The sequence below is a fragment of the Rhipicephalus microplus genome, chromosome 3, assembly GCF_043290135.1.
Source record: "Rhipicephalus microplus isolate Deutch F79 chromosome 3, USDA_Rmic, whole genome shotgun sequence".
NCBI lineage: Eukaryota > Metazoa > Arthropoda > Arachnida > Ixodida > Ixodidae > Rhipicephalus > Rhipicephalus microplus.
Window position 1 is genome coordinate 229,322,354 of NC_134702.1, and position 15,608 is coordinate 229,337,961.

Here is a 15,608-nt window from a genome sequence, read left to right on the forward strand (position 1 = left end):
AAGAAAACCGAGAAACAGTCATTCATTACTGCTCCAGACAGCGCACTTCTCACGACCTAATTAAACTCTCAGAAGCAAACAAAAAAACTGCACCATCTTTGTCCCGGGTGAGGATTGAACTCACAACCTTCAGATTTTAAGGCTGACGCTCTGCCTACCGCGCTACCGAGGCGGACAGGTGTCACTGGGAAAAAAACGGTATCATTAGTTCCCACAAAATAAAGGTCGAAAAAGTAAGAAACCCAAGCAACAGTCATTCATTACTGCTCCAGACAGCGCACCCCTCACGACCTAATTAAACTCAAAAGCAAACAATAAACTGCACCACCTTTGCCCCTGGTGAGGACTGAACTCACGACCTTCAGATTATGAGACTGACGTACTGCCTACTGCGCTACCTAGGCGTACAGGTGTCACTGGGAAACGCAACCGGTATCATTAGTTCCCGCAAATGAAAGGTCGAAAAGGGAAGAAAACCAAGCAACAGTCATTCATTACTGCTCCAGACAGCGCACCCCTCACGACCTAATTATTCTTTCATAAGCAAACAAAAAAACTGCACCGCTTTGCCCCGGGTGATGTTCGAACTCACGACCTTCAAATTATGAGACTGACGCGCTGCCTACTGCGCTACCGAGGCGGACAGTTGTCACTGGGAAACGCAACCGGGATCATTAGTTCCCACAAATAAAGGTCGAAAAAGTAAGAAAACCGAGAACAGTAATTCATTACTGCTCCAGACAGCGCACTCCTCACGACCTAATTAAACTATCATAAGCAAACAAAAAAACTGCACCACCTTTGCCCCGGGTTAGGATTGAACTCACGACCTTCAGATTATGAGACTGACGCGCTGCCTACTGCGCTACCGAGGCAGACGGGGGTCACTGGGAAACGCAACCGGTATCATTAGTTCCCACAAATTATAAGTCGAAAAAGTAAGAAAACCGAGCAACAGTCATTCATTACTGCTCCACACAGCGCACCCCTAACGACCTAATTAAACTCTCACAAGCAAACAAAAAATCTTTACCTCCTTTGCCCCGGGTGTGTATTGAACTCACGACCTTCAGATTATGAGACTGACGCGCTGCCTACTGCACTATCGAGGCGGACAGGTGTCACTGGGAAACGCAACCGGGATCATTAGTTCCCACAAATTAAAGGTCGAAAAAGTAAGAAAACTTAGCAACAGTCATTCATTACTGCTCCAGACAGCGCACCCCTCACGACCTAATTAAACTCTCAGAAGCAAACAAAGAAACTGCACCAACTTTGCCCCGGGTGAGGGTTGAACTTACGACCTTCAGATTGTAAGACTGATGCTCTGCCGCTCTGCCTACTGCGCCACCGAGGCGGACAGGTGTCACTGGGAAACGCAATCGGTATCAATAGTTCCCAGGGGTTAAAGGTCAGAAAAGTAAAAAACCGAGCAACAGTCATTCGTTACTACTCCAGACAGTGCACCCCTCACGACATAATTAAACTCTCATAAGCAAACAAAAAATCTGCACCGCCTTTGCCCCGGGTGTGGATTGAACTCACGACTTCAGAATATGAGACTGACGCGCTGCCTACTGCGCTACCGAGGCAGACAGGGGTCAATGGGAAACACAATCGGTATCAATCGTTCCCACAAATTATAAGTCGAAAAAGTAAGAAAACCGAGCAACAGTCATTCATTACTGCTCCACAAAGCGCACCCCTAACGACCTAATTAAACTCTCACAAGCAAACAAAAAATGTTTACCTCCTTTGCCCCGGGTGTGTATTGAACTCACGACCTTCAGATTATGAGACTGACGCGCTGCCTTCTGCGCTATCGAGGCGGACAGGTGTCACTGAGAAACGCAACCGGGATCATTAGTTCCCACAAATTAAAGGTCGAAAAAGTAAGAAAACTTAGCAACCGTCATTCATTACTGCTCCAGACAGCGCACCCCTCACGAGCTAATTAAACTCTCAGAAGCAAACAAAGAAACTGCACCAACTTTGCCCCGGGTGAGGGTTGAACTCACGACCTTCAGATTGTAAGACTGATGCTCTGCCTACTGCGCCACCGAGGCGGACAGGTGTCACTGGGAAACGCAATCGGTATCAATAGTTCCCAGGGGTTAAATGTCAGAAAAGTAAAAAAACCGAGCAACAGCCATTCGTTACTTCTCCAGACAGTGCACCCCTCACGACATAAATAAACTCTCATAAGCAAACAAAAAATCTGCACCGCCTTTGCCCCGGGTGTGGATTGAACTCACGACCTTCAGAATGAGACTGACGCGCTGCCTACTTCGCTACCGAGGCAGACTGCGGTCAATGGGAAACACAATCGGTATCAATCGTTCCCACAAGTAAAGGTCGAAAAAGTAACAAAACTCAGCAACAGTCATTCATTACTGCTCCAGACAGCGCACCCCTCACAACCTAATTAAACTCTCATAAGCAAACAAAAAATCTGCACCGCCTTTGCCCCGGGTGTGGATTGAGTTCACGACCTTCAGATTATGAGACTGACGTGCTGCCTACTGGGCTACCGAGGCGGACAGGGGTCACTGGGAAACATAACCGGTATCAATAATTCCCACAAGTTAACGGTCGAAAAATTAAGAAAACTCAGCAACAGTCATTCATTACTGCTCCAGACAGCGCACCCCTCACGACCTAATTAAACTCTCATAAGCAAACAAAAAATCTGCACCGCCTTTGCCCCGGGTGTGGATTGAACTCACGACCTTCAGATTATGAGACTGACGCGCTGCCTACTACGCTACCGAGGCGGACAGGGGTCACTGGGAAACATAACCGGTATCAATAGTTCCCACAAGTTAACGGTCGAAAAATTAAGAAAACTCAGCAACAGTCATTCATTACTGCTCCAGACAGCGCACCCCTCACGACCTAATTAAACTCTCATAAGCAAACAGAAAATCTGCACCGCCTTTGCCCCGGGTGTGGATTGAACTCACGACCTTCAGATTATGAGACTGACGCGCTGCCTACTGCGCTACCGAGGCGGACAGGGGTCACTGGGAAACACAACCGGTATCAATAGCTCCCACAAATAAAGGTCAAAAAGTAAGAAACCTCAGCAACAGTCATTCATTACATCCCCAGACCGTGCACCCCTCACGACCTAATTAAACTCTCCAGCAAACAAAGAAACTGCAACAACTTTGCCCCGGGTGAGGGTTGAACTCACGACCTTCAGATTGTAAGACTGATGCTCTGCCTACTGCGCTACCGAAGCGGACAGGTGTCACTGGGAAACGCAACCGGTATCATTAGTTCCCAGAAGTGTAAGGTCGAAAAGGTAAGAAAACCGAGCAACAGTCATTCATTACTGCTCCAGACACCGCACCCCTCACGACTAAATAAACTATCATAAGTAAACAAGAAAACGGCACCACCTTTGCCACGGGTGAAGATTGAACTCACGACCTTCAGATTATGAGACTGACGTGCTGCTTACTGCGCTACCGAGGCGGACCGGTGTCACTGGGAAACACAACCGGTATCATTAGTTCCCACAAATTAAAGTTCAAAAAAGAAAACCGAGAAACAGTCATTCATTACTGCTCCAGACAGCGCACTTCTCAGGACCTAATTAATCTCTCAGAAGCAAACAAAAAAACTGCACCACCTTTGCCCCGGGTGAGGATTGAACTCACGACCTTCAGATTTTAACGCTGACGCTCTGCCTACCGCTCTACCGAGGCGGACAGGTGTCACTGGGAAAAAAACGGTATCATTAGTTCCCACAAAATAAAGGTCGAAAAAGTAAGAAAACCAAGCAACAGTCATTCATTACTGCTCCAGACAGCGCACCCCTCACGACCTAATTAAACTCTCAAAAGCAAACAATAAACTGCACCACCTTTGCCCCTGGTGAGGACTGAACTCACGACCTTCAGATTATGAGACTGACGTACTGCCTACTGCGCTACCTAGGCGTACAGGTGTCACTGGGAAACGCAACCGGTATCATTAGTTCCCGCAAATGAAAGGTCGAAAAAGGAAGAAAACCAAGCTACAGTCATTCATTACTGCTCCAGACAGCGCACTCCTCACGACCTAATTAAACTATCATAAGCAAACAAAAAAACTGCACCACCTTTGCCCCGGGTTAGGATTGAACTCACGACCTTCAGATTATGAGACTGACGCGCTGCCTACTGCGCTACCGAGGCCGACGGGGGTCACTGGGAAACGCAACCGGTATCATTAGTTCCCACAAATTATAAGTCGAAAAAGTAAGAAAACCGAGCAACAGTCATTCATTACTGCTCCACACAGCGCACCCCTAACGACCTAATTAAACTCTCACAAGCAAACAAAAAATCTTTACCTCCTTTGCCCCGGGTGTGTATTGAACTCACGACCTTCAGATTATGAGACTGACGCGCTGCCTACTGCGCTATCGAGGCGGACAGGTGTCACTGGGAAACGCAACCGGGATCATTAGTTCCCACAAATTAAAGGTCGAAAAAGTAAGAAAACTTAGCAACAGTCATTCATTACTGCTCCAGACAGCGCACCCCTCACGACCTGATTAAACTCTCAGAAGCAAACAAAGAAACTGCACCAACTTTGCCCCGGGTGAGGGTTGAACTCACGACCTTCAGATTGTAAGACTGATGCTCTGCCGCTCTGCCTACTGCGCCACCGAAGCGGACAGGTGTCACTGGGAAACGCAATCGGTATCAATAGTTCCCAGGGGTGTAAGGTCAGAAAAGTAAAAAAACCGAGCAACAGTCATTCGTTACTACTCCAGACAGCGCACCCCTCACAACCTAATTAAACTCTCATAAGCAAACAAAAAATCTGCACCGCCTTTGCCCCGGGTGTGTATTGAGTTCACGACCTTCAGATTATGAGACTGACGTGCTGCCTACTGGGCTACCGAGGCGGACAGGGGTCACTGGGAAACATAACCGGTATCAATAATTCCCACAAGTTAACGGTCGAAAAATTAAGAAAACTCAGCAACAGTCATTCATTACTGCTCCAGACAGCGCACCCCTCACGACCTAATTAAACTCTCATAAGCAAACAAAAAATCTGCACCGCCTTTGCCCCGGGTGTGGATTGAACTCACGACCTTCAGATTATGAGACTGACGCGCTGCCTACTACGCTACCAAGGCGGACAGGTGTCACTGGGAAACATAACCGGTATCAATAGTTCCCACAAGTTAACGGTCGAAAAATTAAGAAAACTCAGCAACAGTCATTCATTACTGCTCCAGACAGCGCACCCCTCACGACCTAATTAAACTCTCATAAGCAAACAGAAAATCTGCACCGCCTTTGCCCCGGGTGTGGATTGAACTCACGACCTTCAGATTATGAGACTGACGCGCTGCCTACTGCGCTACCGAGGCGGACAGGGGTCACTGGGAAACACAACCGGTATCAATAGCTCCCACAAATTAAAGGTCAAAAAAGTAAGAAACCTCAGCAACAGTCATTCATTACATCTCCAGACCGTGCACCCCTCACGACCTAATTAAACTCTCCAGCAAACAAAGAAACTGCACCAACTTTGCCCCGGGTGAGGGTTGAACTCACGACCTTCAGATTGTAAGACTGATGCTCTGCCTACTGCGCTACCGAAGCGGACAGGTGTCACTGGGAAACGCAACCGGTATCATTAGTTCCCAGAAGTGTAAGGTCGAAAAGGTAAGAAAACCGAGCAACAGTCATTCATTACTGCTCCAGACACCGCACCCCTCACGACTAAATAAACTATCATAAGTAAACAAGAAAACGGCACCACCTTTGCCACGGGTGAGGATTGAACTCACGACCTTCAGATTATGAGACTGACGTGCTGCTTACTGCGCTACCGAGGCGGACAGGTGTCACTGGGAAACACAACCGGTATCATTAGTTCCCACAAATTAAAGTTCAAAAAAGAAAACCGAGAAACAGTCATTCATTACTGCTCCAGACAGCGCACTTCTCAGGACCTAATTAAACTCTCAAAAGCAAACAATAAACTGACCACCTTTGCCCCTGGTGAGGACTGAACTCACGACCTTCAGATTATGAGACTGACGTACTGCCTACTGCGCTACCGAGGCGGACATTTGTCACTGGGAAACGCAACCAGGATCATTAGTTCGCACAAATAAAGGTCGAAAAAGTAAGAAAACCGAGAACAGTCATTCATTACTGCTCCAGACAGCGCAACCCTCACGACCAAATTAAACTCTCATAAGCAAACAAAAAAATCTGCTCCAACTTTGCCCCGGGTGAAGATTGAACTCACGACCTTCAGTATATGAGACTTACGCGCTACCTACTGCGCTACCGAGGCGGCCAGATGTCACTGAGAAACGCAACCGGGATCATTAGTTCCCACTAATTAAAGGCCGAAAAAGTAAGAAAACCGAGCAACAGCCATACATTACTGCTTCAGAAAGCGCACCCCTCACGACCTAATTGAACTATCATAACCAAACAAAAAAACTGCACCGCCTTTGCCCCGGGTGAGGATTGAACTCACGACCTTCAGATTATTACACTGACACGCTGTCTACTGCGCTATCTAGGCGGACAAGTGTCACTGGAAAACGCAACCGGGATCATTAGTTCCCACAAATTAAAGGCCGAAAAAGTAAGAAAACCGAGCAACAGTCTTTCATTACTGCTCCAGACAGCGCACTCCTCACGACCTAATTAAACTCTCACAAGCAAACAAAAAATCTTTACCTGCTTTAACGCGGGTGTGTATTGAACTCACGACCTTCAGATTGTGAGACTGACGCGCTGCCTACTGCGCTATCGAGGCGGACAGGTGTCACTGGGAAACGCAACCGGGATCATTAGTTCCCACAAATTAAAGGTCGAAAAAGTAAGAAAACTTAGCAACAGTCATTCATTAATGCTCCAGACAGCGCACCCCTCACGACCTAATTAAACTCTCAGAAGCAAACAAAGAAACTGCACCAACTTTGCCCCGGTTGAGGGTTGAACTCACGACCTTCAGATTGTAAGACTGATGCTCTGCCTACTGCGCTACCGAGGCGGACAGGTGTCACTGGGAAACGCAACCGGGATCATTAGTTCCCACAAATTGAAGGTTAAAAAAGTAAGAAAACTTAGCAACAGTCATTCATTACTGCTCCAGACAGCGCACCCCTCACGACCTAATTAAACTCTTAGAAGCAAACAAAGAAACTGCACCAACTTTGCCCCGGGTGAGGGTTGAACTCACGACCTTCAGATTGTAAGACTGATGCTCTGCCTACTGCGCCACCGAGGCGGACAGGTGTCACTGGGAAACGCAATCGGTATCAATAGTTCCCAGGGGTTAAAGGTCAGAAAAGTAAAAAAACCGAGCAACAGTCATTCGTTACTACTCCAGACAGTGCACCCCTCACGACATAATTAAACTCTCATAAGCAAACAAAAAATCTGAACCGCCTTTGCCCCGGGTGTGGATTGAACTCACGACCTTCAGATTATAAGAATGACGCGCTGCCTACTGCGCTACCGAGGCGGACAGGGGTCACTGGGAAACATAACCGGTATCAATAGTTCCCACAAGTTAACGGTCGAAAAATTAAGAAAACTCAGCAACAGTCATTCATTACTGCTCCAGACAGCGCACCCCTCACGACCTAATTAAACTCTCATAAGCAAACAAAAAATCTGCACCGCCTTTGCCCCGGGTGTGGATTGAACTCACGACCTTCAGATTATGAGACTGACGCGCTGCCTACTGCGCTACCGAGGCGGACAGGGGTCACTGGGAAACATAACCGGTATCAATAGTTCCCACAAGTTAACGGTCGAAAAATTAAGAAACTTCAGCAACAGTCATTCATTGCTTCTCCAGACCGTGCACCCCTCACGACCTAATTAAATTCTCATAAGCAAACAAAAAATATGCACCGCCTTTGCCCCGAGTGAGGATTGAACTCACGACCTTCAGATTATGAGACTGATGCGCTGCCTACTGCGCTATCGAGGCGGACTGGTGTCACTGGGACACGCAACCAGGATCATTAGTTCCCACAAATCAAAGGTCGAAAAAGTAAGAAAACCGAGCAACAGTCATTCATTATTGCTCCAGACAGATCACCCCTCACGACCCAATTAAACTCTCATAAGAAAACAAAAAATCTGCACCGCTTTTGCCCCGGGTGAGGATTGAACTCACTACCTTCAGATTATGAGACTGACGCGCGGCCTACTGCGCTACCGAGGCGGACAGTTGTCACTAGCAAACACAATCGGTATCAATAGTTCCCACAAGTGAAAGGTCGAAAAAATAAGAAAACCGAGCAACAGTCATTCATTACTGCTCCGGACAGTGCACCCCTCCCGACTTAGTTAAACTCTCATAATCAAACAAATAAACTGCAGCGCCTTTGCCACGGGTAAGGATTGAACTCACGACCTTCGGATTGTAAGACTGATGCTCTGCCTACTGCGCTACCGAAGCGGACAGGTGTCACTGGGAAACGCAACCGGTATCATTAGTTCCCAGAAGTGTAAGGTCGAAAAGGTAAGAAAACCGAGCAACAGTCATTCATTACTGCTCCAGACACCGCACCCCTCACGACTAAATAAACTATCATAAGTAAACAAGAAAACGGCACCACCTTTGCCACGGGTGAGGATTGAACTCACGACCTTCAGATTATGAGACTGACGTGCTGCTTACTGCGCTACCGAGGCGGACAGGTGTCACTGGGAAACACAACCGGTATCATTAGTTCCCACAAATTAAAGTTCAAAAAAGAAAACCGAGAAACAGTCATTCATTACTGCTCCAGACAGCGCACTTCTCAGGACCTAATTAAACTCTCAAAAGCAAACAATAAACTGCACCACCTTTGCCCCTGGTGAGGACTGAACTCACGACCTTCAGATTATGAGACTGACGTACTGCCTACTGCGCTACCGAGGCGGACATTTGTCACTGGGAAACGCAACCAGGATCATTAGTTCCCACAAATAAAGGTCGAAAAAGTAAGAAAACCGAGAACAGTCATTCATTACTGCTCCAGACAGCGCAACCCTCACGACCAAATTAAACTCTCATAAGCAAACAAAAAAATCTGCTCCAACTTTGCCCCGGGTGAAGATTGAACTCACGACCTTCAGTATATGAGACTTACGCGCTACCTACTGCGCTACCGAGGCGGACAGATGTCACTGAGAAACGCAACCGGGATCATTAGTTCCCACTAATTAAAGGCCGAAAAAGTAAGAAAACCGAGCAACAGCCATACATTACTGCTTCAGAAAGCGCACCCCTCACGACCTAATTGAACTATCATAACCAAACAAAAAACTGCACCGCCTTTGCCCCGGGTGAGGATTGAACTCACGACCTTCAGATTATTACACTGACACGCTGTCTACTGCGCTATCTAGGCGGACAAGTGTCACTGGAAAACGCAACCGGGATCATTAGTTCCCACAAATTAAAGGCCGAAAAAGTAAGAAAACCGAGCAACAGTCTTTCATTACTGCTCCAGACAGCGCACTCCTCACGACCTAATTAAACTCTCACAAGCAAACAAAAAATCTTTACCTCCTTTAACGCGGGTGTGTATTGAACTCACGACCTTCAGATTGTGAGACTGACGCGCTGCCTACTGCGCTATCGAGGCGGACAGGTGTCACTGGGAAACGCAACCGGGATCATTAGTTCCCACAAATTAAAGGTCGAAAAAGTAAGAAAACTTAGCAACAGTCATTCATTAATGCTCCAGACAGCGCACCCCTCACGACCTAATTAAACTCTCAGAAGCAAATAAAGAAACTGCACCAACTTTGCCCCGGTTGAGGGTTGAACTCACGACCTTCAGATTGTAAGACTGATGCTCTGCCTACTGCGCTACCGAGGCGGACAGGTGTCACTGGGAAACGCAACCGGGATCATTAGTTCCCACAAATTGAAGGTTAAAAAAGTAAGAAAACTTAGCAACAGTCATTCATTACTGCTCCAGACAGCGCACCCCTCACGACCTAATTAAACTCTTAGAAGCAAACAAAGAAACTGCACCAACTTTGCCCCGGGTGAGGGTTGAACTCACGACCTTCAGATTGTAAGACTGATGCTCTGCCTACTGCGCCACCGAGGCGGACAGGTGTCACTGGGAAACGCAATCGGTATCAATAGTTCCCAGGGGTTAAAGGTCAGAAAAGTAAAAAAACCGAGCAACAGTCATTCGTTACTACTCCAGACAGTGCACCCCTCACGACATAATTAAACTCTCATAAGCAAACAAAAAATCTGAACCGCCTTTGCCCCAGGTGTGGATTGAACTCACGACCTTCAGATTATAAGAATGACGCGCTGCCTACTGCGCTACCGAGGCGGACAGGGGTCACTGGGAAACATAACCGGTATCAATAGTTCCCACAAGTTAACGGTCGAAAAATTAAGAAAACTCAGCAACAGTCATTCATTACTGCTTCAGACAGCGCACCCCTCACGACCTAATTAAACTCTCATAAGCAAACAAAAAATATGCACCGCCTTTGCCCCGAGTGAGGATTGAACTCACGACCTTCAGATTATGAGACTGATGCGCTGCCTACTGCGCTATCGAGGCGGACTGGTGTCACTGGGACACGCAACCAGGATCATTAGTTCCCACAAATCAAAGGTCGAAAAAGTAAGAAAACCGAGCAACAGTCATTCATTATTGCTCCAGACAGATCACCCCTCACGACCCAATTAAACTCTCATAAGAAAACAAAAAATCTGCACCGCTTTTGCCCCGGGTGAGGATTGAACTCACTACCTTCAGATTATGAGACTGACGCGCTGCCTACTGCGCTACCGAGGCGGACAGTTGTCACTAGCAAACACAATCGGTATCAATAGTTCCCACAAGTGAAAGGTCGAAAAAATAAGAAAACCGAGCAACAGTCATTCATTACTGCTCCAGACAGTGCACCCCTCCCGACTTAGTTAAACTCTCATAATCAAACAAATAAACTGCAGCGCCTTTGCCCCGGGTAAGGATTGAACTCACGACCTTCAGATTATGAGACTGAAGCGCCGCCTACTGCGCCAGCGAGGCGAACAGGTGTCACTAGGAAACACAACCGGTATCAATAGATCCCACAAGTTAAAGGTCGAAAAAGTAAGAAAACTCCGCAACAGTCATTCATTACTGCTCCAGACAGCGCACCCCTCACGACCTAATTAAACTCTCATAAGCAAACAAAAAATCTGCACCGCATTTGCCCCGGCTGTGGATTGAACTCACGACCTACATATTATGAGACTGACCCGCTGCCTACTGCGCTACCGAGGCAGACAGGCGTCACTGGGAAACACAACCGGTATCAATAGTTCCCACAAGTTAAAGGTTGAAAAATTAAGAAAACTCAGCAACAGTCATTCATTATTGCTCCAGACAGCGCAGCTCTCACGACCCAATTAAACTCTCATAAGCAAACAAAAAATCTGCACCACCTTTGCCCCGGGTGAGGATTGAAGTCACGACCTTCAGATTATGAGACTGACGCGCTGCCTACTGCACTACCGAGGCGGAGAGGGGTCACTGGAAAACGCAACCGGTATCATTAGTTCCCACAAATTAAAGGTCGAAAAAGTAAGAAAACTGAGCAAAAGTCATTCATTACTGCTCCAGACAGTGATCCCCTCACGACCTAATTAAACTCTCATAAGCAAACAAAACATCTGCACCGCCTTTGCCCCGGGTGAGGATCGCACTCACGACCTTCAGATTATGAGACTGACGCGCTGCCTACTACGCTACCGAGGCGGACAGGGGTCACTGGGAAACGCAACCACGATCATTAGTTCCCACAAACTAAAGGTCAAAAAAGTAAGAAAACCGAGCAACAGTCATTCATTACTGCTCCAGACAGTGCACACCTCACGACCTAATTAAACTCTCATAAGCAAACAAAACATCTGCACTGCCTTTGCCCCGGGTATAAATTGAATTCATGACCTTCGAATTATGAGACTGATGCGCTGCCTACTGCACTATCGAGGCGGACAGGTGTCACTGGGACACGCCACCAGGATCATTAGTTCCCACAAATCAAAGGTCGAAAAAGTAGGAAAACCGAGCAACAGTCATTCATTATTGCTCCAGACAGATCACCCCTCACGACCCAATTAAACTCTCATAAGAAAACAAAAAATCTGCACCGCTTTTGCCCCGGGTGAGGATTGAACTCACGACCTTCAGATTATGAGACTGACGCGCTGCCTACTGCGCTACCGAGGCGGACAGTTGTCACTAGCAAACACAATCGGTATCAATAGTTCCCACAAGTGAAAGGTCGAAAAAATAAGAAAACCGAGCAACAGTCATTCATTACTGCTCCAGACAGTGCACCCCTCCCGAATTAGTTAAACTCTCATAAGCAAACAAATAAACTGCAGCGCCTTTGCCCCGGGTAAGGATTGAACTCACGACCTTCAGATTATGAGACTGAAGCGCCGCCTACTGCGCTAGCGAGGCGAACAGGTGTCACTGGGAAACACAATCGGTATCAATAGTTCCCACAAGTTAAAGGTCGAAAAAGTAAGAAAACTCCGCAACAGTCATTCATTACTGTTCCAGACAGCGCACCCCTCACGACCTAATTAAACTCTCATACAAAAATCTGACCACCATTGCCCCGGGTGAGGATTTAACTCACGACCTTCAGATTTTGAGACTGACGCACTGCCCACTGCGCTACCGAGGAGGACTGGGGTAACTGCGAAATGCAACCGGTATCATTAATTCCCACAAATTAAAGGTCGAAAAAGAAAGAAAACCGAGCCACAGTCATTCATTACTGCTCCAGACGGTGCACCCCTCACGACCCAATTAAACTCTCATAAGCAAACAAAAAAACTGCACCGCCATTGGCCCGGGTGAGCATTGAACTCACGACCTTCAGATTATGAGACTGACGCGCCGCCTACTGCGCTGCCGAGGCGGGCAGGTGTCACTGGGAAACACAATCGGTATCAATATTTCCCACAAGTTAAAGGTCAGAAAAGTAAAAAAACCGAGCAACAGTCATTCGTTACTGCTCTAGACAGTGCACCCCTCACGACCTAATTAAACTCTCATAAGAAAACAAAAAATCTGCACCGCTTTTGCCCCGGGTGAGGATTGAACTCACTACCTTCAGATTATGAGACTGACGCGCTGCCTACTGCGCTACCGAGGCGGACAGTTGTCACTAGCAAACACAATCGGTATCAATAGTTCCCACAAGTGAAAGGTCGAAAAAATAAGAAAACCGAGCAACAGTCATTCATTACTGCTCCAGACAGTGCACCCCTCCCGACTTAGTTAAACTCTCATAATCAAACAAATAAACTGCAGCGCCTTTGCCCCGGGTAAGGATTGAACTCACGACCTTCAGATTATGAGACTGAAGCGCCGCCTACTGCGCCAGCGAGGCGTACAGGTGTCACTAGGAAACACAACCGGTATCAATAGATCCCACAAGTTAAAGGTCGAAAAAGTAAGAAAACTCCGCAACAGTCATTCATTACTGCTCCAGACAGCGCACCCCTCACGACCTAATTAAACTCTCATAAGCAAACAAAAAATCTGCACCGCATTTGCCCCGGCTGTGGATTGAACTCACGACCTACATATTATGAGACTGACCCGCTGCCTACTGCGCTACCGAGGCAGACAGGCGTCACTGGGAAACACAACCGGTATCAATAGTTCCCACAAGTTAAAGGTTGAAAAATTAAGAAAACTCAGCAACAGTCATTCATTATTGCTCCAGACAGCGCAGCTCTCACGACCCAATTAAACTCTCATAAGCAAACAAAAAATCTGCACCACCTTTGCCCCGGGTGAGGATTGAAGTCACGACCTTCAGATTATGAGACTGACGCGCTGCCTACTGCACTACCGAGGCGGAGAGGGGTCACTGGAAAACGCAACCGGTATCATTAGTTCCCACAAATTAAAGGTCGAAAAAGTAAGAAAACTGAGCAACAGTCATTCATTACTGCTCCAGACAGTGATCCCCTCACGACCTAATTAAACTCTCATAAGCAAACAAAACATCTGCACCGCCTTTGCCCCGGGTGAGGATCGCACTCACGACCTTCAGATTATGAGACTGACGCGCTGCCTACTACGCTACCGAGGCGGACAGGGGTCACTGGGAAACGCAACCACGATCATTAGTTCCCACAAACTAAAGGTCAAAAAAGTAAGAAAACCGAGCAACAGTCATTCATTACTGCTCCAGACAGTGCACACCTCACGACCTAATTAAACTCTCATAAGCAAACAAAACATCTGCACTGCCTTTGCCCCGGGTATAAATTGAATTCATGACCTTCGAATTATGAGACTGATGCGCTGCCTACTGCACTATCGAGGCGGACAGGTGTCACTGGGACACGCCACCAGGATCATTAGTTCCCACAAATCAAAGGTCGAAAAAGTAGGAAAACCGAGCAACAGTCATTCATTATTGCTCCAGACAGATCACCCCTCACGACCCAATTAAACTCTCATAAGAAAACAAAAAATCTGCACCGCTTTTGCCCCGGGTGAGGATTGAACTCACGACCTTCAGATTATGAGACTGACGCGCTGCCTACTGCGCTACCGAGGCGGACAGTTGTCACTAGCAAACACAATCGGTATCAATAGTTCCCACAAGTGAAAGGTCGAAAAAATAAGAAAACCGAGCAACAGTCATTCATTACTGCTCCAGACAGTGCACCCCTCCCGAATTAGTTAAACTCTCATAAGCAAACAAATAAACTGCAGCGCCTTTGCCCCGGGTAAGGATTGAACTCACGACCTTCAGATTATGAGACTGAAGCGCCGCCTACTGCGCTAGCGAGGCGAACAGGTGTCACTGGGAAACACAATCGGTATCAATAGTTCCCACAAGTTAAAGGTCGAAAAAGTAAGAAAACTCCGCAACAGTCATTCATTACTGTTCCAGACAGCGCACCCCTCACGACCTAATTAAACTCTCATACAAAAATCTGACCACCATTGCCCCGGGTGAGGATTTAACTCACGACCTTCAGATTTTGAGACTGACGCACTGCCCACTGCGCTACCGAGGAGGACTGGGGTAACTGCGAAATGCAACCGGTATCATTAATTCCCACAAATTAAAGGTCGAAAAAGAAAGAAAACCGAGCCACAGTCATTCATTACTGCTCCAGACGGTGCACCCCTCACGACCCAATTAAACTCTCATAAGCAAACAAAAAAACTGCACCGCCATTGGCCCGGGTGAGCATTGAACTCACGACCTTCAGATTATGAGACTGACGCGCTGCCTACTGCGCTGCCGAGGCGGGCAGGTGTCACTGGGAAACACAATCGGTATCAATATTTCCCACAAGTTAAAGGTCAGAAAAGTAAAAAAACCGAGCAACAGTCATTCGTTACTGCTCTAGACAGTGCACCCCTCACGACCTAATTAAACTCTCATAAGCAAACAAAAAATCTGCACCGCCTTTGCCCCGGGTGTGGATTGAACTCACGACCTTCAGAATATGAGACTGACGCGCTGCCTACTGCGCTACCGAGGTGGACAGGGGTCAATGGGAAACACAATCGGTATCAATCGTTCCCACAAGTAAAGGTCGAAAAAGTAAGAAAACTC

General features: G+C 47.3%; 28 non-coding genes across 28 annotated transcripts; all 28 read right to left on the reverse strand.

Annotated features, from left to right (window-relative positions):
- Positions 1-567: 567 nt before the first annotated feature.
- On the reverse strand, positions 568-640 carry TRNAM-CAU (transfer RNA methionine (anticodon CAU)). The gene has a single exon. It is a non-coding gene; the product is annotated as a tRNA-Met (tRNA).
- A 162-nt stretch (positions 641-802) lies between these two features.
- Positions 803-875, reverse strand: TRNAM-CAU (transfer RNA methionine (anticodon CAU)). Its single transcript has one exon. It is a non-coding gene; the product is annotated as a tRNA-Met (tRNA).
- A 1,118-nt stretch (positions 876-1,993) lies between these two features.
- Positions 1,994-2,066, reverse strand: TRNAV-UAC (transfer RNA valine (anticodon UAC)). The gene has a single exon. It is a non-coding gene; the product is annotated as a tRNA-Val (tRNA).
- A 635-nt stretch (positions 2,067-2,701) lies between these two features.
- Positions 2,702-2,774, reverse strand: TRNAM-CAU (transfer RNA methionine (anticodon CAU)). Its single transcript has one exon. It is a non-coding gene; the product is annotated as a tRNA-Met (tRNA).
- A 164-nt stretch (positions 2,775-2,938) lies between these two features.
- TRNAM-CAU (transfer RNA methionine (anticodon CAU)) lies at positions 2,939-3,011 on the reverse strand. Its single transcript has one exon. It is a non-coding gene; the product is annotated as a tRNA-Met (tRNA).
- Positions 3,012-3,171: 160 nt separating this feature from the next.
- On the reverse strand, positions 3,172-3,244 carry TRNAV-UAC (transfer RNA valine (anticodon UAC)). The gene has a single exon. It is a non-coding gene; the product is annotated as a tRNA-Val (tRNA).
- Positions 3,245-4,111: 867 nt separating this feature from the next.
- Positions 4,112-4,184, reverse strand: TRNAM-CAU (transfer RNA methionine (anticodon CAU)). Its single transcript has one exon. It is a non-coding gene; the product is annotated as a tRNA-Met (tRNA).
- A 401-nt stretch (positions 4,185-4,585) lies between these two features.
- On the reverse strand, positions 4,586-4,666 carry TRNAV-UAC (transfer RNA valine (anticodon UAC)). The gene has a single exon. It is a non-coding gene; the product is annotated as a tRNA-Val (tRNA).
- A 638-nt stretch (positions 4,667-5,304) lies between these two features.
- TRNAM-CAU (transfer RNA methionine (anticodon CAU)) lies at positions 5,305-5,377 on the reverse strand. Its single transcript has one exon. It is a non-coding gene; the product is annotated as a tRNA-Met (tRNA).
- Positions 5,378-5,539: 162 nt separating this feature from the next.
- Positions 5,540-5,612, reverse strand: TRNAV-UAC (transfer RNA valine (anticodon UAC)). Its single transcript has one exon. It is a non-coding gene; the product is annotated as a tRNA-Val (tRNA).
- A 1,341-nt stretch (positions 5,613-6,953) lies between these two features.
- Positions 6,954-7,026, reverse strand: TRNAV-UAC (transfer RNA valine (anticodon UAC)). Its single transcript has one exon. It is a non-coding gene; the product is annotated as a tRNA-Val (tRNA).
- A 164-nt stretch (positions 7,027-7,190) lies between these two features.
- Positions 7,191-7,263, reverse strand: TRNAV-UAC (transfer RNA valine (anticodon UAC)). Its single transcript has one exon. It is a non-coding gene; the product is annotated as a tRNA-Val (tRNA).
- A 164-nt stretch (positions 7,264-7,427) lies between these two features.
- On the reverse strand, positions 7,428-7,500 carry TRNAI-UAU (transfer RNA isoleucine (anticodon UAU)). Its single transcript has one exon. It is a non-coding gene; the product is annotated as a tRNA-Ile (tRNA).
- A 164-nt stretch (positions 7,501-7,664) lies between these two features.
- TRNAM-CAU (transfer RNA methionine (anticodon CAU)) lies at positions 7,665-7,737 on the reverse strand. Its single transcript has one exon. It is a non-coding gene; the product is annotated as a tRNA-Met (tRNA).
- A 164-nt stretch (positions 7,738-7,901) lies between these two features.
- On the reverse strand, positions 7,902-7,974 carry TRNAM-CAU (transfer RNA methionine (anticodon CAU)). Its single transcript has one exon. It is a non-coding gene; the product is annotated as a tRNA-Met (tRNA).
- Positions 7,975-8,138: 164 nt separating this feature from the next.
- On the reverse strand, positions 8,139-8,211 carry TRNAM-CAU (transfer RNA methionine (anticodon CAU)). Its single transcript has one exon. It is a non-coding gene; the product is annotated as a tRNA-Met (tRNA).
- Positions 8,212-9,789: 1,578 nt separating this feature from the next.
- On the reverse strand, positions 9,790-9,862 carry TRNAV-UAC (transfer RNA valine (anticodon UAC)). Its single transcript has one exon. It is a non-coding gene; the product is annotated as a tRNA-Val (tRNA).
- Positions 9,863-10,026: 164 nt separating this feature from the next.
- On the reverse strand, positions 10,027-10,099 carry TRNAV-UAC (transfer RNA valine (anticodon UAC)). The gene has a single exon. It is a non-coding gene; the product is annotated as a tRNA-Val (tRNA).
- Positions 10,100-10,263: 164 nt separating this feature from the next.
- Positions 10,264-10,336, reverse strand: TRNAI-UAU (transfer RNA isoleucine (anticodon UAU)). Its single transcript has one exon. It is a non-coding gene; the product is annotated as a tRNA-Ile (tRNA).
- A 164-nt stretch (positions 10,337-10,500) lies between these two features.
- On the reverse strand, positions 10,501-10,573 carry TRNAM-CAU (transfer RNA methionine (anticodon CAU)). The gene has a single exon. It is a non-coding gene; the product is annotated as a tRNA-Met (tRNA).
- Positions 10,574-10,737: 164 nt separating this feature from the next.
- On the reverse strand, positions 10,738-10,810 carry TRNAM-CAU (transfer RNA methionine (anticodon CAU)). The gene has a single exon. It is a non-coding gene; the product is annotated as a tRNA-Met (tRNA).
- Positions 10,811-11,685: 875 nt separating this feature from the next.
- TRNAM-CAU (transfer RNA methionine (anticodon CAU)) lies at positions 11,686-11,758 on the reverse strand. Its single transcript has one exon. It is a non-coding gene; the product is annotated as a tRNA-Met (tRNA).
- A 401-nt stretch (positions 11,759-12,159) lies between these two features.
- On the reverse strand, positions 12,160-12,232 carry TRNAM-CAU (transfer RNA methionine (anticodon CAU)). Its single transcript has one exon. It is a non-coding gene; the product is annotated as a tRNA-Met (tRNA).
- A 393-nt stretch (positions 12,233-12,625) lies between these two features.
- On the reverse strand, positions 12,626-12,698 carry TRNAL-CAA (transfer RNA leucine (anticodon CAA)). The gene has a single exon. It is a non-coding gene; the product is annotated as a tRNA-Leu (tRNA).
- Positions 12,699-13,099: 401 nt separating this feature from the next.
- On the reverse strand, positions 13,100-13,172 carry TRNAM-CAU (transfer RNA methionine (anticodon CAU)). Its single transcript has one exon. It is a non-coding gene; the product is annotated as a tRNA-Met (tRNA).
- An 875-nt stretch (positions 13,173-14,047) lies between these two features.
- Positions 14,048-14,120, reverse strand: TRNAM-CAU (transfer RNA methionine (anticodon CAU)). Its single transcript has one exon. It is a non-coding gene; the product is annotated as a tRNA-Met (tRNA).
- Positions 14,121-14,521: 401 nt separating this feature from the next.
- TRNAM-CAU (transfer RNA methionine (anticodon CAU)) lies at positions 14,522-14,594 on the reverse strand. Its single transcript has one exon. It is a non-coding gene; the product is annotated as a tRNA-Met (tRNA).
- Positions 14,595-14,987: 393 nt separating this feature from the next.
- On the reverse strand, positions 14,988-15,060 carry TRNAL-CAA (transfer RNA leucine (anticodon CAA)). The gene has a single exon. It is a non-coding gene; the product is annotated as a tRNA-Leu (tRNA).
- Between the last annotated feature and the right edge of the window lie 548 nt (positions 15,061-15,608).